Source organism: Micromesistius poutassou (genome assembly GCF_964030765.1).
Source record: "Micromesistius poutassou genome assembly, chromosome: 9".
Lineage (NCBI taxonomy): Eukaryota > Metazoa > Chordata > Actinopteri > Gadiformes > Gadidae > Micromesistius > Micromesistius poutassou.
Genome location: NC_140279.1, coordinates 10,330,506 through 10,351,512, shown reverse-complemented (window position 1 = coordinate 10,351,512; position 21,007 = coordinate 10,330,506).

Here is a 21,007-nt window from a genome sequence, read left to right as displayed (position 1 = left end):
AAGTGACTCTCCTCCCTTCCGGGGGGGGGGTGGGGGGGGTCGGGTCGACCTCTCATCGATCCCCAAGGTCGAGGTCAGCGGTCGTCGATGGCGACACAGTTCCAAGTGTCGGAGGCCCGACCCCTAGCTCGGGTCACGTGTCCTCACTCCACGAGAGAGAGAGGGAGAGGGAGAGAGAGAGAGAGAGAGAGAGACGATGAGATGCGCCTAACGAGGAGGGCGAGGGAGGGGCCTTCAGGACAGCGGGTGGGGGGGTGGGGGGAGACGTGGGGGAGACCTCCAGCGCATCACTTGGCTTGATTGATTCCGCGCCGTGTGCCCAGGGCCACGGCGCGCTGGCAGTGCAGGGTTCACGCTGTAATGATGGCTTTATAATTAAGATTAAAGAGCGTCGAGCAGAGTCAGGACACCGAGCGGTGTCGGGGCGCACAACTCCCGGAGACGGGCCTCACCTCCCCGCTTCACCCGCCAGGAACACAGACCAGGAGTGTGGGCTGGGAGTGTCTCTAATCTGGGCGGCATGGGGCTCAGGAGGTAGAGCGGGTTGGCTGGGAACCGGAAGGTTGCTAGTTTGATCCCCGGCTCGATGTGTCGAGGTGTCCCTGAGCGAGACGCCTCACCCTGACTGCTCCTGACCAGCTGGCTGTCGCCTTGCATGGTCGACACCCCCCCGTCGGTGTGTGAACGTGTGTATGAACGGGTGAATGTGAGGCGATATTGTAAAGCACTCTGAGTGGCCGCTGGTTAGAAAAGCGTGCTATAGAATTGCAGTCTGTTTACCATGTAATCACGCCGGACACAGGAGAGCAGGCCTGGGTTCAGCACCACCTTCATGGGGTTTAACGGTTGGTTTGTGACGTGGTGTAAACGCCCGGGCCGCGGTCTGGAGAGAACAACACGTCTCTGTAGCTCAGAGTTAATAAAGCCGTTCTCCTCTTCCCTCTTAAACACTCCCAGCCTTCCTCCCCGTGGACAGAGGGGAGCTCGCTGCAGGAAGGCCATGACGCCGTCCCGCTAGGAAACTAAGTCTCAGTTGTTATAGATTATACAGAAATATCTGAAAACAATAATATATACATATATCCAGATAAATTTTTTATATATATATATACGTATATGCAAACACAGTACAGTTCATAAGCTCTCTCTCTCTCTCCTCTCTCTCTCTCTCTCTCTCTCTCTCTCTCTCTCTCTCTCTCTCTCTCTCTCTCTCTCTCTCTCTCTCACACCTTCAACTGTTTTGAAAGTGATAAAGAGAAAACCTAATATATATTGAGATTGCTAAGCTAGGAGCACCGTTAGCGTGCGCTAGCTTACCGCTTCGTGGATCAGGGTTCACGTTCAACAGACCAATCACGGCTCACCTTCCCTGACATCTGGTATCTGATTGGGGTTGGGGTGTTGGGGGGGGGGGGGGGGGGGGCGGCTTCATGTCACCTCTGGATGACTAATAATCATATCAAAGGTGCCATGTCACGCTGCAGATTTAAATAAGAGGGCTTTCTGCAGGCATTTGCATGCATCTGTTCGCCCGGGCTAAGAGGCTAATGTCATAAAGTAGCGCACAGACATGATTTAATGTAATCTGCCGTGTCACATGCTAATCTCCAGCCGTCTCTCTAATGTACGGCGTGTTCAGGGGACAGGTTTTAAGTGGCACTGAGGAGAGCGGGTGATAAGTTTGATAAGTCCGTCCTGCCGTGCTCTGAACACGCTGCTGTGTGCGGGGAGATCAGGCTGCAGCACTGAACGCCGGCAGTAGATTTAGAATGTGGACGTTTTACAATATTGGTTTCTTTTCAAAGTAATTTATCTGGCTCCCCGCAGATGTCGGCCTCTCACGTCCCTTGCTCGGCTGTAAAGTATAAACACTTCTCAGCGCCTGAGGCGAAGGGAATACCCAAACGTGCCTTAATTCCGGTTATTTCCTCTCTGCGTTTGAAGGGCCGGCGTTGACACTGTTTACCCTCGACTGCCTCACCTTCAAGAGCAGCTTGTAATTCTCACCAAGACAAACATTCAATTATTCTGGTTTCATCTGCTACTTTTCCTTTTAGTTTCGTGGTTCTCTGGCTAGTCCTCTACACCGAAGGGTAAACCACCTTAAACATTTCCTTTTTTTTTTGCACAGCGAATTCCAGTTTGATTTGGTTCATGCCACTGAACATTAATGCTACATTCAGACGCCATTTTGTTCTGCCAAACAAGCAGTGAACTCCCCTTTGTCCAACATTTATTTTAGAACCTTTTCTTGTCACCTTAGTTGAAACTCTCTTTACATCCCGACCACAATCAATAAATCCAATGCTCTGACAAAATACAACCATAATCCTGTATCTGTGGCTTTTCCTAGTAATAAGCCGGTCGTATCATTGGGTTGGAAGGCCGACCTGTCTGTCCACCTACCTGTCTGTCCACCTACATAACCTAGTTACCTGCATACACTCTGCCCTCTGCTCTCACTGCGCATGACCAGAGTCTTCCGGAAGGCTGGCAGCCATTTTGCTAAAGCTAGCTAGCTAGTCACACGTTTTGGGTTAGAGGGGTTTGAAGGGAGGAATGGAGGGATTTTCTTTGGTTGGATACTTTCAAAATCTAGCTTACTCTGGCTGGTTTCTCTAAATGGCTGACCCTAGCTTTGAAGAACACTGCAACATCCATTCCTAGTGCAACTCGCTCCAGAGCGAGTTGCGCTAGGAATGGATGCTGCGGTGTTCCTCAATGCTAGGGTTGGCCATTTAGAGTGGTTGAAAATGCATTACCACGGCGACCAGGGCCAAGTGTCCTTTGTGGCTGACAGGGCCCTTTTATCAAATAATTACATTCCCGTTCGACATATTTCCTCATAAGAGGGAGTGCAGTCTGCCGCGGTCCTCTGAATATCTTAAGAGATGTACTTTTGCTCTCTGATAGGCATCCCCTTACGACCTTATCATCGGCTCAGAGCTTGGGTTATTCATATTGTTTTAGCATGTTTTTCTGGCCAGGCTGTGATTCAGCGATGCGCACACGGACCAATAAATCACTTAGCACGCCCGTGCACCAGTTAATCACTGCGGCGCCTCGTGACCTTTGGAGATACGGCTAAAATCCTCAGATTTGTTCCAAGTTCAGGTTTTTATTCTGGGTTTTATCGCAACCTTGCCTGGTGCACAGCGGGGAAAAATGAAGAGGATTCGTCAGGAGTGCCAGTGTTGCCAAAACACCGGAGAGTGAAAAATAAATTCTGTGGAGGGAAATGTCAGGCGGGATGCTGTGCACAACGCTCCAGAGGTCTGACAAGACACAATTACCCCCCGGCCCCCCCGCCGGCCACGGGATGAGGTGTTCTCAACGCGGCGGTTCGGGGAGTACAGCCCTGTGCAGCGATGCCCTCCCCTCTTTGATCTTCCAGGGACAGAAGCCGGGACGGCCCTCATCGCCCGACGATGGATCTGGAGACAAAGACACCGAAAGGCCAGACCATCCACCCCGCCGGACCCCAGGCCCCTGGCACTCAGTCCATGAGAACAGGACAACTAACTCATACTCCGACATAGGGATGTAACGGTTACCGGTGTAACGGTAAACCCTGATAAAAATGTTGTTAATAACAATTACCGTTTTCATTTAATTTCTGCTTCATCCGAGCAGTGTTTGTAATAACACTGTTTAAAATAACGGCGTTATGTAACTTTTTAAAACTATTTCAGTTTGCGTAGGCCTATCAGTGCTTTCTGAACATATTGAACACACAAAATACCGCGATAATACCGAAAACCGGGATAATTTTGGTCACAATAACCGTGAGGTTAAATTTTCATACTCTTACATTCCTACTCCGACATTATGGTGAGTTTTAACTCATTATTATGAGTTTACCACAACTAACCCCTCATACTGCTCCACTATGGTGAGTTTACCACAACTAACCTCTCCTAATGCTCCACTATGGTGAGTTTACCACAACTAATCCCTCATACTGCTCCATGGTGAGTTTACCACAACTAACCCCTCATACTGCTCCACTATAGTGAGTTTACCACAACTAACCCCTGTCTAACCGCTAACTTCTCCTTAATGACATGTATCTTCTCTGAGCTTTGGATGAAAGTGTCTCCTAAATGACTCCAGAAGATAACAGGAGATTCTTGTTTATCCGTTTAAAATGAATCACCATAAAGAGCCGACGCATGTCACATGTTCAGCCCCCTGAGGGCTTCTCTTTCATCCTCAGAGAACACAGAGGAACAGGTAGAGGATCCAGGTCAACAACGCAGGGCTGCTGCATGGGCTCCCCACTGCCTACCCATTCCTATAAAAGGTGATCAGCCACTTCAAAGGCTCCTGAATTAGGCCCAACGTATACACCATGCCTTCAACTAATAACCTCTCCAATTATTCCCCCCCCCCCCCCCCGCCCTCCACTCCCCTGGGGAGGAGACGCTGATAAATTGTCTGGTGTAATTAAAATGATTAAGTGAGAAATGCAAAATGGTAATTCATCGGCGTATGATAATGTTAAGTAAACCTGGTTCTAAAACCTGCTTAATTAGCTGTCAGAAGGTGTTACATCTGAATGAAATAAAGAGGAAGGGATTTATGTCTTAACTAAAATAGACGACACCCTTCAGAGTTCTTCAGACCTCAGCTCCTTCAGTCTCTCCGGGGTTCAGCTCAGAGGAGTCTCAGTTAAACCCAGAGGCAGGCTGTGGTCCCGTGTAGCGGCTGTCCCACGCAGGTCTGAACCGTCACAAATGGACCACCACCTTTGCATTTATATTCAGGGCATTTAGCAGAAACAATTTATTGCTGTCAAGCGATAAAGATGTTCATAAAACCAAGTGCCAGCCAACAATCACTAGGTTAACCCATTCCCCGTACACAACAAAACTAGGATAATATGCTACACAATGCTAAGGACTATGTTTAAGTGCAAGGATGTACAAACATACAATGAGTGTGTACATGAAGTGCTAGGACGTACAATATACAATGTGTGTAAGAGGGGGGTGGGGGGTAGGATGGGGATTCAAAAGGCTGATCAATAGGTTGTTGCTCTGAAACCTAAAAGGTCAACCAGAGTGAGAGTTTGACGACGATCAAGCATCTCTTTACCACAATCGCTGAGGGTGACTGACTGCAAGCCCGAGGGTTGTGGGTTCAAACCCCGAGGTCAATGGTCCACCTGTAGGCCTCTTAGAGCCAGACGCCCCCCTGACCCCTGGTGGCTCAGAAACAAGCGGCTTCCATTACTGTGAGTGGCTCTGGATGGAAGTGTTTGCCAAACGACTTTATGATTCAATAGTTAATCTCTTCCCTCCCGGTCCCGGTGAACCCGCCATCTTGGATGTGGGATGCACGTCTTTGACATAAAGCATCATCCGCCCCCTGACAACACAGAGCTCATGAGCCAACATGACGGACGCAATAACCTTCTTCTGATGTCACATGGTCGATAGCCGCGACCGCCGGCTCCTCTGCGGGGAAGGATTCTCCCAAATATGATTTGTGATGATTGAAAGCTTTTTGATTTAGAAGTGTATTCTTTGGGTCTAAGTGCTCTCAGAGACCATCAAGACAATTTAATTGCCTCACTTTAAAGAAAAAGAAAAAAACAAGCTGTTTTTTTTTCCTGCCCCAAACGATATCAGATGGTAACGTCTCGCTGGACGCATGGCGGCCGGCAGCCCGCCTAATGTCATTGGGAAATGCAATTTTCTGATGGCATTTCCTAACTCGCCCTCACCGAGCCCGCAAGACCGATCAAAATCTTAATGAGTGGTTTTCTGAAGTGGACTTTGGCTTATCTTTTATAGAGGCTTATGGAAACAAACAATCACCAAAGCTGACCTTATGAAAGGGAACTTTCTCTATCTGATAAACTGCCGGACCACCGCGACCGGCCCAGACGCAGGGCCGTGCGGATAAGACGCTAATCAAGTTGGAGAACCTCTGACTAGATCGCCTTTTATTTGGGTAATTCACTATCGCGGCTAGCCCCCAAAAACATGGCTAGCGCTACTATCAGAAATATCACAATTCTGGAAAAAAAAAATCTAATATCAACTACTTTACCTCTTTGAGGTAAGGTACTTCAACAGTTATTAATACATAGCAGTTAATTAAGATTGATGATAGGATTAATTAAGATTGAGTTTGAACTGTTCTCATTATTAATAATGCATTATCAAAATGGGAAAGAAATACATGGTGAAGATCTTTCTGCACACAAACTTTGTGTGTTGCGCGGGTGGTGAGGAGGCGTGATGATGCGGCCATATTGGATCCTTAAAGGAACAGGAGCGCGACGGTTTGAGGATCACAGCACGGCGGCGTTGTCCAGGACACCAGAGAACAGAGAGCCTTCAGAGGGCTGAGTGGTTTCGCTGGAGAGACAGAGAGACCGAGAGGGGGGCTGGCCGCTTTTAGTGGAGTATAAACAAGGGGAAGGTATGGGCAGATGGAGATGGATGGACGGAGGGAGGTGCACATGGCCTTGGGCCGCGTTCAGCAGCGCTACACGCACGCATGCACGTACGCACACACACAGACACAGACACACACACACTTCTCTTGTTTACATGGACATTTTCCCAGCTTTCTCCCCCCAGTTAACACACTCTTTCAAACCCCTGCACAACACCTGGTACATACACTCTCCTGCACCTGGTACACCTTCACCTGGTACACATAGTACACCTTCATCTGGAACACACATAGTACACCTTCACGTGGTACACCTTCACATAGTACACACTCTCCTTTACATTGTCCACCTCCACCTGGTACACACATAGTACACCCTCACCTGGTACATCCACTCTGCAAGAGAGGGGTGGGTGGGAGAGAGAGGGGTGAGTGGGAGAGAGAGGGGTGAGTGGGAGAGAGGGGGGAGTGGGGGGGAAAGGGGGGAGTGGGGGAGTGTGCACAGTCCTGATGGATGTCATCCACCAGGAGGTGAGACGGAGGTGTTGGGGGATTAGTGAGGCGAGGTGTGATCAGAGCACACTCACAAGGAAACACGTGTACATGTAATGTCACTCACAGCCGGTAAACACCGTGGCAGAACGTGAAGCCTCAGTGAGCCTGAGAGACTCAGAGGAGGACGGAGGCATTTCAATACCCTTGACGCCATTTCAATCTTTCAAATGGGGGTTTGCGTTTTCTTGCGTTTGGTCAATACCTCAGCACCGTTTTTGGGTCTGTTGGCCTGTTTATATTGTGTGTTTATGTTTCTATATTAATTACAATTGCATACATTTCCTTTTTTTGGTTTTATTTATCTTATCTTTAATTTATTTATTTAACTTCTCGTTGATCCCATTTGGTATTTTGTCATAGGAATACATGAAACGAGAGGATTCCACTGCAATGTGTTCCACTTGGGAGGTTAAAACCTTGAGAATGGACATGTGATTGTAGCGCCGGTTCACTCAGTCCTTCCAGAACAGTCACTCGCCGGCAGGTGGGGGTTAGCTGCGTGTACCCGCCTGTTTATCCTGGTTTCAGCCTGTTTCTACTAAACGCTTATTAGCTGTTTGCAGAGAACCCTTGCGCAGGAAGCAGAGCATGGACACGGCCTTCCTCCAGGCCCTGAGATCCATTTAGATTACAGCCCGCTGTAAAGAGCCACAGCCTCTAATATCTAAAAGCACTTTGGAGATAGCATCTCCACCAGAGATGCTATGAAAATAGCTGGAACATGAGGGCAGATAGCCATCAAACTTGTTAACTTTCGTATTTTTAGCTCGGGAAAATAGGCAGGTTTTTTTATCGGATAGATTCTGCTTATTAAACCACACGGACATGCTTTTGTTAAGATAACTTCAGACAATCACGTTAAAAAGTAACAATCGACATGTTTCTGAGATTTTGATGATGTGGAAAGGATATGTGAAATGACAGAAATAGTCCAACATCATTTTCAACTAATCACATCAGAAATCTTAATTAACTGCAATGCATAAGCTATTGACACTAAGGCTGCTGAAGATAAATATTGTCAGAGAAAAGTGAGAATATTTTGTATGTATATGAAGTGAAGAACTAACTATTAATAAAATAAAGTTTACCCTAAAGTACTGGATTTATGAAATGAAAAACCGGTTTCTAGTTTGGCAGTCTATACATCAAGAAAATATTATATTAGTTAATTAGTTATATTATTTCTGAAAAGAAAATACTTCTCCTCAGTTAAGCCTAGCTTCTACTGAATTCATCCTAGCTTCTAAGTTGAAATTATCTGATTAGCCTAGCTGCAATCAGTTTCTGTGTTCAGCCTAGTGTCATCTCCGTCGAGTTGTTTACCCTCGCTTCTACTCGGTTTAGCAAGCGCTGAACAGCTTTAATGTTTGGGTCTAACCTAGCTGCGAGGGCCTAGCTCACAGCTAGGCCTGGCTAGCTCTATGTGTCTTCCTTCACCCCAGAAACAATGTCCTGTTTGTCTGCAGTAATGAACCTGAGTGATTCATTCAAGCCAGGCAGCGTCTCCGCACAACACTGCTAAACCACCGGCGGCAGCGACACCTAATGCGGCGTTAACGGGAGGAAGCAGAGCGCTCGCCTGCACGCCGCCAGAACCTGCGACCCGGCTCGCCCACACTCAACCTTCAGCGGGAATACCAGGGGCCCCGGCTCTTCCAGGAACCGGAGCCCAGAAAGCCGAGCGTAATCAGGCGGCACGCGGGGCCGTCACTATGTATGAAATCAAATCACCTTCATTAACCTGCCAACTTGGGCCGGGCGTCAGTACCCCCCCTGAACAGGAAGATGAACGACAGACCCAAGGAGGTGTCACACGCCGCCCGCCCGCCCCCCCCCCCCCGAGGGCCGGAAACACCGTGCCGTCCAAAACACAGCTAACACATTCATATGCATGCGCGCTGTTCTTCTTCTGTGGTTATCCAACGACCATGTATGTTTTAATGTTGCAGGATGAAATGCACAGGGTGGAAAACAATATCGCGCGCCTGTGAGATAATTAGCGTCCCTGGCTTGACAAATGGGCCGATACCTATGTGCACGCATGCTTTAGCACGACGCATATGGTGCCTTCATTAGCCGGCGTCGCGGCGCATCCTTAGCCGCGCTACATATTTATGGCTGTAATCTCAAATGTGTGAACAATAGTCACGTGGAATCATAAATCTCGATGCGTTCGCAGCGCGAGGAGGGAATAAGTAAAGCGGAGAGGCAGATAAGATGAGGGGGAACTTTAAGGACAGTTCCAGCCCGGGTAATGGAACATTTTTCATTCAGCCACCGTATATATATATATATATATATATATATACTGACCTGTCGTTTCCCATCCCACGCTGAAAAAAGTCGTGGTTTTCCCTGTAAAGATCTAGCCGCATAACACACTTTAAAATGTATTGCTTTGCCCTTTAAACCAAGAGAAGGAATGTTTTCCTTTAAATGTCTATTTTCCTCATGTCTGGATGAGGGAACTGGGTGAACAACACAATGCTAAGAGGCGCCGGTGTATTCTGGTTTACTGAGTTTACTGCGCGTCAAGCCACGGACGCGATATTTGTGGTGACTGGCTATCAGAAGCGGCATCAGAGGTAAGTGATTCTATTTAGATAGATAATAAATATGCGGTCATGGGGAACCTTATCCCAAACCGACATAATGACTTTCCCGCGCGCTGGAGAAGGTTACAGATCATTCTAACTCTCCGTATTTTACGGTATTTCACCACTTTCCCGCTCACATCTCCGCTCTAATCACATTTCCTCCTCATTACCAGCGCCGTATTATTTTATGAGAGGGGCCATTCTCTAAGTGTAAATGTCCCTCTTAATTTCTGTAAATTACCAACCATTCTCACACACACATGCACACACACACACACACACACAGTAACCACCCCTGGATTCTCCCCCACTGATGACAGAGATTCGAGCGTTCTTCAAGATCCGGTTTTTGAGTGATGATCATTTAACAATTCCATGGCAACTCGCATCGCGGGTAATCGTACCCGGGCAATCAACGCCGTGATTGGTATATGATTGTTTTTTTATGAGAAGGAATTGAGAAAATTGATCTCTTTTGACAGGGCCGCCGTAACCGCGGGCAACCGCAGACGTTTGGCATTTGGCATCATTCGCCCCAAAACTATGTCCCTCTGAGAGAGAGAGAGAGTGTCAGTGTGTGTGCCAGTGCGTGTGCATGCGTGCGTGTGTGTGTGTGACTCAGAGCCTCTATTTATTTTCTCGTTCCCTACGTGTGAACAAACCAGACAGAAATATTTAGCTCAGCCTTCAGGCCGTGAGCCGTCCTCCGCTCCAGCGTTCACTGAGAGGAAAACCGCCTCCTGACTCCCCCCTTCCTGCCAATAGAGAAGAGCATGAAGTGTGTTTGCAAACCCCACAGAATCCCGTTCTATCTCCATCAGATCGACTCCACCCACCCGGAGAACACAGCTTTCTGTTCACAAACCATCCGGCGGGAACTGGAGACTCCGGAGAAGAAATTAAACAAAATGAGCTTCCTAACTGGGAGCGACGTTAATGGATCACCCGCTCATTCCCGCCAGGTGACCGGTCGCCGTCCTGCGTTGCTCCGACACCGGGGGGCTAACCAGTGTCAGCGCCAACCGCTCTGCTCCTCCAGACCCCCCCCCCCCCCCCCCCCCACCTCCGAGGGAGGACCGGGTTCTCAGTGACTGCTGGGACACTCTGAAACACCTGGCAGCCGGCCGTCCGGTCTTCCATCTTCCTGGAAGCAGGACAGTAGTCCGGCCTCTCCGGGCCATCTCTGGAAGGTCAGGCCGCCCTGCAGCCTGCCCCCTCCTCATGCCTGGGACGGGGCCAGCGCTCGATGATGAATAGGGGTAGTCAGGCTGGTCCTAGCGGGCAGAGCTCCGGAGAACACAGCCCAGCTGAATAGGGCCCGTCAGAAGGCAGGGTCCTAGCGGGCTGGGTTCTAGAGTGCAGGGTCCTAGCAGGCAGGGTCCTAGCAGGCAGGGTTCTAGAGGGCCTAATGAGTGGGCGGCATGTGGCTCAGCAGGTGGAGCGGGTTGGCTGGTAACTAGAGGGTTGCTAGTTCGATCCCTGGCACCTCCTAGCAGAGTGTCGAGTTGTCCCTGAGACCATGAATGGGTGAATGTTGCAATATTTGAACGCTTTGATCGGCCACTGGTTAGAAAAGCGCTGAATAAATGCAGTCCATGGCTCTTCTGCTAACCACCAATGCGCATTGTCCGCAAGACTGCAGGTTTGATACCAACCTTCGGCCCAGCTGTTCTTCATACCCTCCCCTCTTCCGCCCCTCTCCCCTCTGCCCTCTCCTGTCCATAGAGGCAGGAGGCCCACATGCATGTACCAACAAACATCTCCTCCACCTTTACCTCCCAACCCCCCTGCTCCTCAGGGGGGGGGGGGGGGGGGGGGCAGGTGATACCTCAGGAGGGGAGGGGCACCGGACTAATCTAGGACGCCATCAATTCACTGATTCAGGGGGATTAAAAGTGCACTGTTGTACGATGGTTTAGAGATGGGGTTATTTTGAATGATGAGGGGAGGTGGTGTTTGTGAGAGGTAGAGGGGTATGGCAACGCCCCATGGAGGCGACGCTGAGATCCAGGAATGGATGTTCCTCCTTCCACACATGCCCAGTGAACATCGCAGGAGGCTAGTGAGCAGGGCCGGCAGGGAGTGAAAGTGTAACCTCCGTCAGGACAGAGGAGCCACTGCTGAGCAGAACCTACCAGGATCCTGGGAGGTAAATACAGAGAAAGACTAACGTGGCCCAAAGCTGTGATTCTCTTGAGTCCAAAACAAGAGGGAAAAACTCTCTGCCTCTCTCTCCATCCCTCTTATATTCCAACACTTTGGAAGTTGTACTTTCCATTTTCTCAGGCATCAACATCTGACTCCTTTGAAAATAAAAACAGACTTCCTCCCTGATAACGTCAAACTGAAAGAGTCAAGCTGTAATAAACACAAACCTCTTTCTTTTAATCCTCAACATACTACCAGAGAGAGAGAGAGAGAGAGAGAGAGAGAGAGAGAGAGAGAGAGAGAGAGAGAGAGAGAGAGAGAGAGAGAGAGAGAGAGAGAGAGAGAGAGAGAGACAGACAGACAGACAGACAGACAGACAGACAGACAGACAGACAGACAGACAGACAGACAGACAAACAGACAGACAGACAGACAGACAGACAGACAGACAGACAGACAGAGTGAGAGACAGAGAGACAGACGGACAGACAGAGAGAGCGAGAGAGAGACAGAGAGAGCGAGAGAGAGACAGAGAGAGCGAGAGAGAGAGAGAGAGAGACAGAGAGAGACAGAGAGAGCGAGAGAGAGACAGAGAGAGACAGAGAGAGACAGAGAGAGAGAGAGAGAGAGAGAGAGGGGGGGATAAAGAGCAGGAAAACGAGGCAGAGACGGAGATAAGGTCAATTAGGGCTAGCGCTGATGCGCGCTAAAAGGTCAAACAGGCCTCCTCCTCCTCCTCTTCCGCCTCCTCCTCCTCCTCGGCTCGCCTTGCTCTGAGAGCAGCTGGGGCCCATCGGGAGGAGAGCCCTTAACAACCTCTCCTCTCCTCGGGTGGAGGAGGGCCCCTCCACCGCCTCCACATTTTTAGGGGGGGCTGCTCCACGTGGGGGATACTAATGAGGGGGGGGGGGGGTGGTGGAGGAGACCCTGATGGGGTGGTCGGGCGTTGTGCCCGCGGCAGAGAGACACAACATACAGCCAGAGGAGAGACCAGGGTCACTGGGGTTGGGGGGGGCTGTGTGTGTGTGTGCGTGTGTGTGTGTGTGTGTGTGTGTCCCTGGCGTACTCACACACCGACACCGCTGGACAGACGTGCCCGCGGAGATGAGAGGCGGAGATGAGCAGCGGGAGGAAGAGAGACTGGAAGAGAGGTCTGGACCCATGTGGAGACAAGAGGGGTCCAGACCAGGCCGTGGGGGACGTGGAGTGGAGGTCTGAGAGGAAAACACGCCGGAACACAAGAAAAGCAAAGGAGGCGACAGGATCCAGACCCGAAGCAGAACCACGACTCTGGGAGAGAAATAACCGAAGATAAAGCGGAAAAGATATGAAATAGAAATACTAGAGCGAGTTCCCCCGTGAAGTTAACTTTGCCCATAGCTCCACCTGCTTGTGGCTCATGCTCACTGACACCGGCTCCAGATGACAGCGTGGAAACACCTCGGTGTGTCGTGTGTTTCGGCTGACATGAACACACGCTGAGAAACACATTAAACACAGAGAATTATGACGTGCTGGAGAGGTTCAGCATCATGACGAGTGAGAAAAACACTCAAACCAGGACAGAATCTGAACGAATGAAATGTCATTGAAGAATGAAACACCGTAGTGCAGTAATTAACAAAACTGACGAGATACAGCTCGTATTTGGATATTGTGCTAATGTTCATTAACGTTTTCCTCTGGAGAGCTATAATATTATAATCGATTATTAGTTGAAATACCTGTTATGTGAAAACATGAGTGTCCATTCCAAACGCATTATATCATTAACTATTACGTCTCACTGGTTCAGCATATGCTAATAAAACATAGATCATTAAAGCCCGTTGCTTGACAATATAATTAGAATATCCCCTCATTAAGAAATGGAGATGAAAAATATAAAAAACATAATGTGAACATTCAGGTTAAATGCTCTTTTGGCACAGAACTGAATAATTATCACATAAAAATCATAATGGGACATAGCAGATTGAGGATCGTATTATTCATATATTTTCATGTTTCTATAAATATGTATAGATGTTATACTTGATGGATGAGGGCAATTAGCTAAATGTGTTCACCATAAGTTTGAGGAGTAGTTCAACTTCACACAAATAAAAACGAGCGTGATATTTTCTGCGTGACGTGTTTTGGAATAAATCGACGAAGCCATAAAACGCGGTAAAGTCTAGTAAAGTCGACCTGTAAAATGAAGATTGTTTCCTCCTGAAATGAAGCGAAAGCTTGAAGTCTGTTCATTAACTAAAGGTTGCTCAGACCCAGAGTGGCAATCATCAGCAGTTAACGACGCATACACACATGCACCGCACATTCTCTGAGCTGCCTCCATTAACACAGCCTTCCTAACATCATTCACCTTCCCTCTTCTCAACACTCTGTGTCTCCCCCTGTTCTGCAGAGAAATGCCGGCCAGAGTCTCATTCCCCAGCTGCAGTGGGTCTGCTCCAGCCAATAGTGATATCACAATGTTATTTCCATTTATGGGTTAAGATCGCAAAGCATCCAGTTTCTTCGTTAGAAATTAGCCACTCAATGCTGAATCTATTGTCAAACCCTAATCAACACTTTTACACTCTCTTTTTATGTCAAATAAAAGAAACCCAAACATTGTGATCTTTATGAACCGTCATGAAATTGCCTCACAAATGTTTTAAAAATATTCATGCTGAATGAATCTGGCCTACATAACACACACACACACACACACACACACACAACGTAGGGCAATTACACCAAAGCCAGTGTAGCATACAGAATTAGTGTTTTAATTTGAGTCACTCAAACAGAATATGTTAAATTCTAATTTACTCAAATGGGAGGACTAGGCAGCAATCAGCAGAGGTGAATTTAAACTTGTTCTCTAGATGTGAATTTAAATTAATAACCCATACAATTAATTACAATCCTCATTACTCTACTTCCCATTCCAGTGCTAACGGGGATAGCTAGCATTGCTCTCCAGCCCCCTGTTATTTCCTCTGTAGCGGCTCAGCTGCTGCTGAATATATAAGTAGCATAGCAGCATAGCAGCATGGCAGCATGGCAGCATGGTAGCATCGCAGCGCGGTAGCATGGCAGCAATAGCATGGCAGCAGGGTAGCATGGCAGCAGGGTAGCATGGTAGCACAGCAGCATGGTAGCATGGCAGCGCGGTAGCATGGTAGCATGGCATTAAGGTTGCATGGTGCGATCATCTACTTCGCTACATGAATGCAAAATGCAGCTGACTAAGTTTGAAAAGTGTTCTGTTGAGGAGTTTCAGCTTTAGTCCGAGGTTCTGGTCTATCCGATCAGTCCGATGTCAGTTCACACTTCTGCTTATTCTGACATTTCTACCACAAGCTTATCTCCGCATCAGAAAGAATAACTGTAAGAACAAAAGCCCACCTGAACAAACCCCTTGACCCTCCCACATATTCCTGGTGCTCACAGTTCAGTCCGCCTCACCTGAGTCGTCCAGATCCTGCGCAGAGAGCTTGATTTATTTATCGGTGTATTTAGGGGAAGTGTTGGGTGTTCTCGCTGTCTTCCTGCGGGAGGAAGAGCGGTGAAATGGACCTGAATGGCAGGTCTTTGGGTAATGAGCTGAAGCCGTTAAGTGATGAGTGGCCAGTGGACACCTGAACTTCACCTGGGCAGTGGCGCCGGACTCCAGGTCACCACGTTGACCTCTGAACTCTCTCTCTCTCTCTCTCTCTCTCTCTCTCTCTCTCTCTCTCTCTCTCTCTCTCTCTCTCTCTCTCTCTCTCTCTCTCTCTCTCTCTCTCTCTCTCTCTCTCTCTCTCTCTCTCTCTCTCTCTCTCTCTCTCTCTCTCTCTCTCTCTCTCTCTCTCTCTCTCTCTCTCTCTCTCTCTCTCTGACCCCTCCGAACCCCAGCCGCTGTGGTGTTCTGCTCTTCAGTCCCATGTCGGAAACCATAGACTCAGTTCCCCTTGAGATCAGTTTTTCTGTTGAGACAGACTGAAGACTGGATTCAGGTTTTGGGATTTTAAACACCAGCCAGTACAGAACTGATAAAACCATGCAAGGTGGAGACAAGTGTCTCACTCCAGAATCCTCAACCTCCCTGCTTCAGTCAGGAGGAGCTGGGATCTGAACCAACAACCTTTCCTCTGCCAGGCGCCTACTGCCTCAGCTTGATAGCTCCTGGCTGCCTCACGTTGTGTTAGCTGATACTGAAGCTGTGATCCAAGCCCAGGTCACATCCTCTCTGTTCCTCCCCTGCCTTCCCACACAAGAGATGAAGAAAATACTACAACTGTAGTTCAGAAACACCTTGAGCACAATATTTACAATATTTATTTACAGCCCGGATTTAACGTTACATAACAGCTGGCCAACCAACGATACATTCATCACGGTTAACAGCGTGACTGTTTGCTCTCAGGACCGAATTAAACTGATTAGAGGCTCGTTGCGCAACAAAATGTGAAAGGAAAGCTCATCCTCCTTGCATAAAAGTGTGTAACCAGACCCCCCTAATGTAACCATAGTGATGGCTAGAGTCCCCCCCCTCCCTCCGTCCCCCAGATCCCCATAATGTGGCCTAGTGATGGCTAGAGTACCGTGGCCCCATAATGTCGCCGTAGTGATACCTCCCCACTCCCCCCCCTCCAGACTCCCTGACTCCCAGTTCCCCATAATGTTGCCGTAGTGATGGCTCGACCCCCTTCCTCCCCCCTCCTCCTCCAGACTCCCCGATCTCGATAGCGTCGCCGTAGTGATGGCTCCAGTCCCCCCCAGACTCCCTGACTCCACCTGTCTCCACATCTGGAACCCGACCCCAAGGTCAGGGACCGGAGCCCATCTCTACGGCCCCCGGGAACCACCTGGGCTCAGAGGCCGTGGCAACACCGGGATTCACCCCCTGACCAAGAGGCTCACCTCCTCCAGTCTGAACTATTCAAAATAATAAATGAATGATGATCAGGGAGACTAAATAATACGGTTATTATGTTCTGTCACTCATTTTTAATTTGACATTCTGCATTGTGTCTTAATTTCAAGCACATCATGATTATTATGTTGAATTGTTATTGTGTTGTTCATTTTGTAGTTTTCTTATTTTTTATTTTATTCTTTGATCTCTTTATTTAAGTATTTTTAAGTATTTTATTGCCCTGTAATTCTGCTGTTTATTTCCCATCTGTGATTATTACCTTATCTTAAGGTATCTCAAAGCTTGAATATGTGAGGCTGTTCAGTATGCTGGCCATCGCTCCTCGTCTAGATCACTCTCTCCTCCAGAAGACGTATCGTCACTCTGGAGAACGGCTCGCTCCTCAACGTAAACAGGAACTCGAGTGACGAACATCTCAGCGTTTTATTGGCTGTTTTTCAGCTCGACTCTTAAGATACAAAGAGACAGGGCAACCGAGACGACAGAGGAGCATCCATCTCCACCACACCGTTGTTCTCTGGGATTGCGGTTCATTAGATAGAGAGTTCTGCGTCGCTGTAAAGCCGTATTTATTACAACCCAAATAACGGCAGAACCACAACACCGCGATTCAGTTTCCCCGCACTCGTGTGTGCAGCGAGCGCAGGTGTAACCCACCTCCTGTCCCGCCCCTCACCTGACCACAGACTTTATTCTACTCCACCACTCGGTTTGATCACGCCGAGGAGGAAACAAGGTTCTTCTGCTCTTATCTCGTCGGTGCTACACCAATCAGATAAGAGAACCTGCAGATTCTACCGATGTAGTCCCGTCCTGCGTTACAGCTGCCGGCGTGAAGATACTGCTGTTGCCAGAGTATGCAAATCGGCCACCGGAGGGATGGAGCGATACGGAGGATTAGGCAGTTCATTAAAAACAATACGATTAACATACCGCATCAAAGCAGCGTCACAGGTACGCAGGATCAAAGCACAGCGAGATAAACTCCCTGCTCCTTGTTCATACGACGGCACAGAGATACAGCCGCCGTACATATGTTCGACACGGTGGTGAAGTACAGGTTAACAGTATAGCTTAGCCTAGCTGTATTTAATATGATACAAGTCATGTTATATACATGTTGGACATGGTGGTGCAGTATAGGTTAGCCTTTATGGGTTATATATGATACAAGTCATGTTATATGTATGATTCACATACATATATAATATAAACGGTATATAAACAGTACAGTATAGTATAGTATTAGCCGCGCTGTGTTAAGTATTATGTATAGGTCTATCTATAAGTCATGTTATATATGATGATGGTATATACAGGACAGTAAAGCTTAGCCTAGCTGTATTCAATATGATATACAAGTCATGTTATATATATGATTTACATGGTATATATATAGTACAGTATAGGTTAGCCTATATGCGTTTAATATGATCTAGTCATGTCATATTTGATGATGGAAAATACAGTACAGTATTCAGAAAGTCATGTAAAGCTAGGGTTGTATAAAGTTAAGGTTATATAAAGTTAAGGGTTGTATAAAGTTAATGTTATATAAAGGCCTGCTTGTATTAAGTTCAGGTTATGTCGAGCTAAGGGTTGTATAAATTCAAAGTTAAGGGTTATATAAGTGTAGATCTGCTCTGAGGTAAACCAGTACCTCAGGCTCAGTATTGAGGAGGTTTGGTTACACGCAGGATTAGACATTTAACACGCTGCTTACATGAAGACTCCCCCCACACACAGCTCCGTGGACACAGCCCTGTACAGCACTCGTTTAACGTTAACAAACCTGTTTAAGTGAAGGATCAAATGGGAACAAATACCTTGACTGTACATTTAGGTCAATTCAGATTAAGTACTAAAGAAGAACACATATTTGAAAGGACTTGATTCTTTACCTATTCTAAATACATTTAAAATGGAAGGGTTCAAACCTTGGCAAGCAGAGGTGAAGAATGAAGAGAGGAGAGATGAGAATGAAGAGAGGAGAGAGGAGAGGAGAATGAAGAGAGAGAGGAAAGGAGAGAGGAGAGGAGGAGAGGAGAGAGGAGAATGAAGGGAGGATAGAGGACAGGAGGAGATAGGAGAGAGGAGGAGAGAGGAGAAGAGAGAGGAGAGAGGAGAGGAAAGAGAGGAGAATAAAGAGAGGAGAGAGGAAGGAGGAGAATGAAGAGAGGAGAATGAAGAGAGAAGAGAGGAGAGGAGGAGATAGGAGAGAAGAGAGAGTAGGGAGGAGAATGAAGAGAGGAGAGAGGAGAGAAGAGCGCATGTCTCGGTAGCACTAATTCTACCATAGAGGACCGTCACCTGAGAGGGAGGTGGAAGGCAACGCAGAGCTGCAAACCCCCCCGAAGCTGCCAACTCTCACGCTTTGAGCACGAAAGTCGCGCAAATGACCCTCTTCATGCACTCGCACGCAACACCTCGTGTCTGCCACCCATCAAACAACGCGCTGTTGGGCCTCAAACTTACCTCCTGCTTTGACAACACTTTGGACCGACTCCTCATCAGAGGGATCCGATCAAAACACTGCTGTGAGTGTTAGCCCGCTAACGCTGTTACCACTGCTGCTACCACTGCTGCTACCACTGCTGCTACCACTGCTGCTACAGTACATTGCTTGTTGCTTGTTGCAGTTTAGAGTAACTAATGTTAGGTTACCTGCCTGACTCACTTAAAGAAGAACTCTGGCAATTTTTAACCACATTATTGTTTCCTGAGGGTCACCCAATGTTGTTGCGTTTACATGCAAAAACACAAAGTTTATACTGTTCGCCACACTATTTGAGTTAAACGAGCAGGGTGGGGTCTCGTAAGGAACCAACTTGTGTTACATGTCTTGGAATGGTTCTCTGAATGTGTTTAGAAGCCCCAAAAGCGGATAAAGAGCTTGCCCCCATAGGTTAGCGTTTGCTATTCCGTAGCGCCAGCAGCCAGTGCAGATCTCTGGCTTGGTTGAATACATTTTCGTCAGGTTTTTAGCTTCCCTCAACATTGGGTGACCCTCAGGAAAACAATAATGGGGTTCAAAATCGCCGGAGTTCTCCTTTAAGGAGGAGGAGCTAAGCTAAGCTCATCGAAGCCATCGAACAACACCTCCATCACCTACAGCCTCCATCAGCAAATAAAACCACACAAACAACACGCCTTCTGATGAAGGAACGAAGAGGCCGCAAAGACAAACACTTCAGGCTAGCTAGCATCAATGGACACGTCTACTCGTCACTATGCTAACATGATGCTAACCTTATGCTAATGTTAGCAGAAGCTATCCCCCGAGCTGTGCTCGTTATGCAGAATCGTTGGAGTCATTATGATCTTGCACTTAGGAAATGAGGCTAATAGAAAAGACATGAGACGGCCAATCAATAGCTCTTTCCATCCCGCCTTAATGGACTTGAAGAAACGCAGCAGAAGACCTCAGAAGAGGATGGTGTTACAGTCTTTGAACCTAATTTCTCTGGCCAAAGACAAAAAAAGACTTTAATAATAATATAATAATGCCTCCTTCTGGCATTCTGCATATTCTAGTGGCATTTATGAAGATTGAGTATGGATTTAACATCAGAAGGTTTCACGGTATCCCCAGATGAGATTCTGGAGTCGATACGGGGACAAAGGGAGGGTTTGAGCGAGCTGGGGTTTGGGCGAGCTGGGGTTTGAGCGAGATGGGGTTTGAGCGAGCTGGGTGAGACACAGGATGAGCTCACAGAGAGGCAAACTACTGCTACCCCCCTCTCTCTCCCACTCCCTCTCTCTCTCTCTCTCCGAAATGAAAGGAAAATGGGTATTTCTAAGGTCTGACAGTAGAATGCAAAGTGTCTGTCAGCCTATGTTTATCATCTAACTATACATGATCATTAAAGCACATTTAAATAACTACTGAATCAATGAAGCACATTTGTGCCTTCCAGGCTAAATGCTCCCTCACACAGAGCTGAACATCTCCAAGTCCTAGATCACACTTTAACCCCACCTTCAACACAGAGCCCTGTGGAACACACGTGGTCACATGACCCTGTCACACCTGTTCCCGCTCCTTATAGATCCCGGTCATGTTTCCTGTCCATCGGGACATAACGCACCATCAGACCTTTTCAAACAGAAGACCTTTCCACCGGCCCACCAAACGGGAGCATAATGTGTGTAATCAGTTTCTACACTTAGGCTTTCAAACACAGACACTTTGCAGACGTTATATTCGTCAGACACTGCAGAATCACCCAAGGCCTCGTTCCAGATCAACCGAGCGGCCGGAAGATGGATGAATCGTCTTGTGGAGCTCAGCGTCCTCCACGCCGCCCGCGTTAACATCTGCCGCTCCAATATGGCTGCGGCGGGCTCATTAACCAATAGGAGCTGAGACCAGCAAGAAGTGATCGGG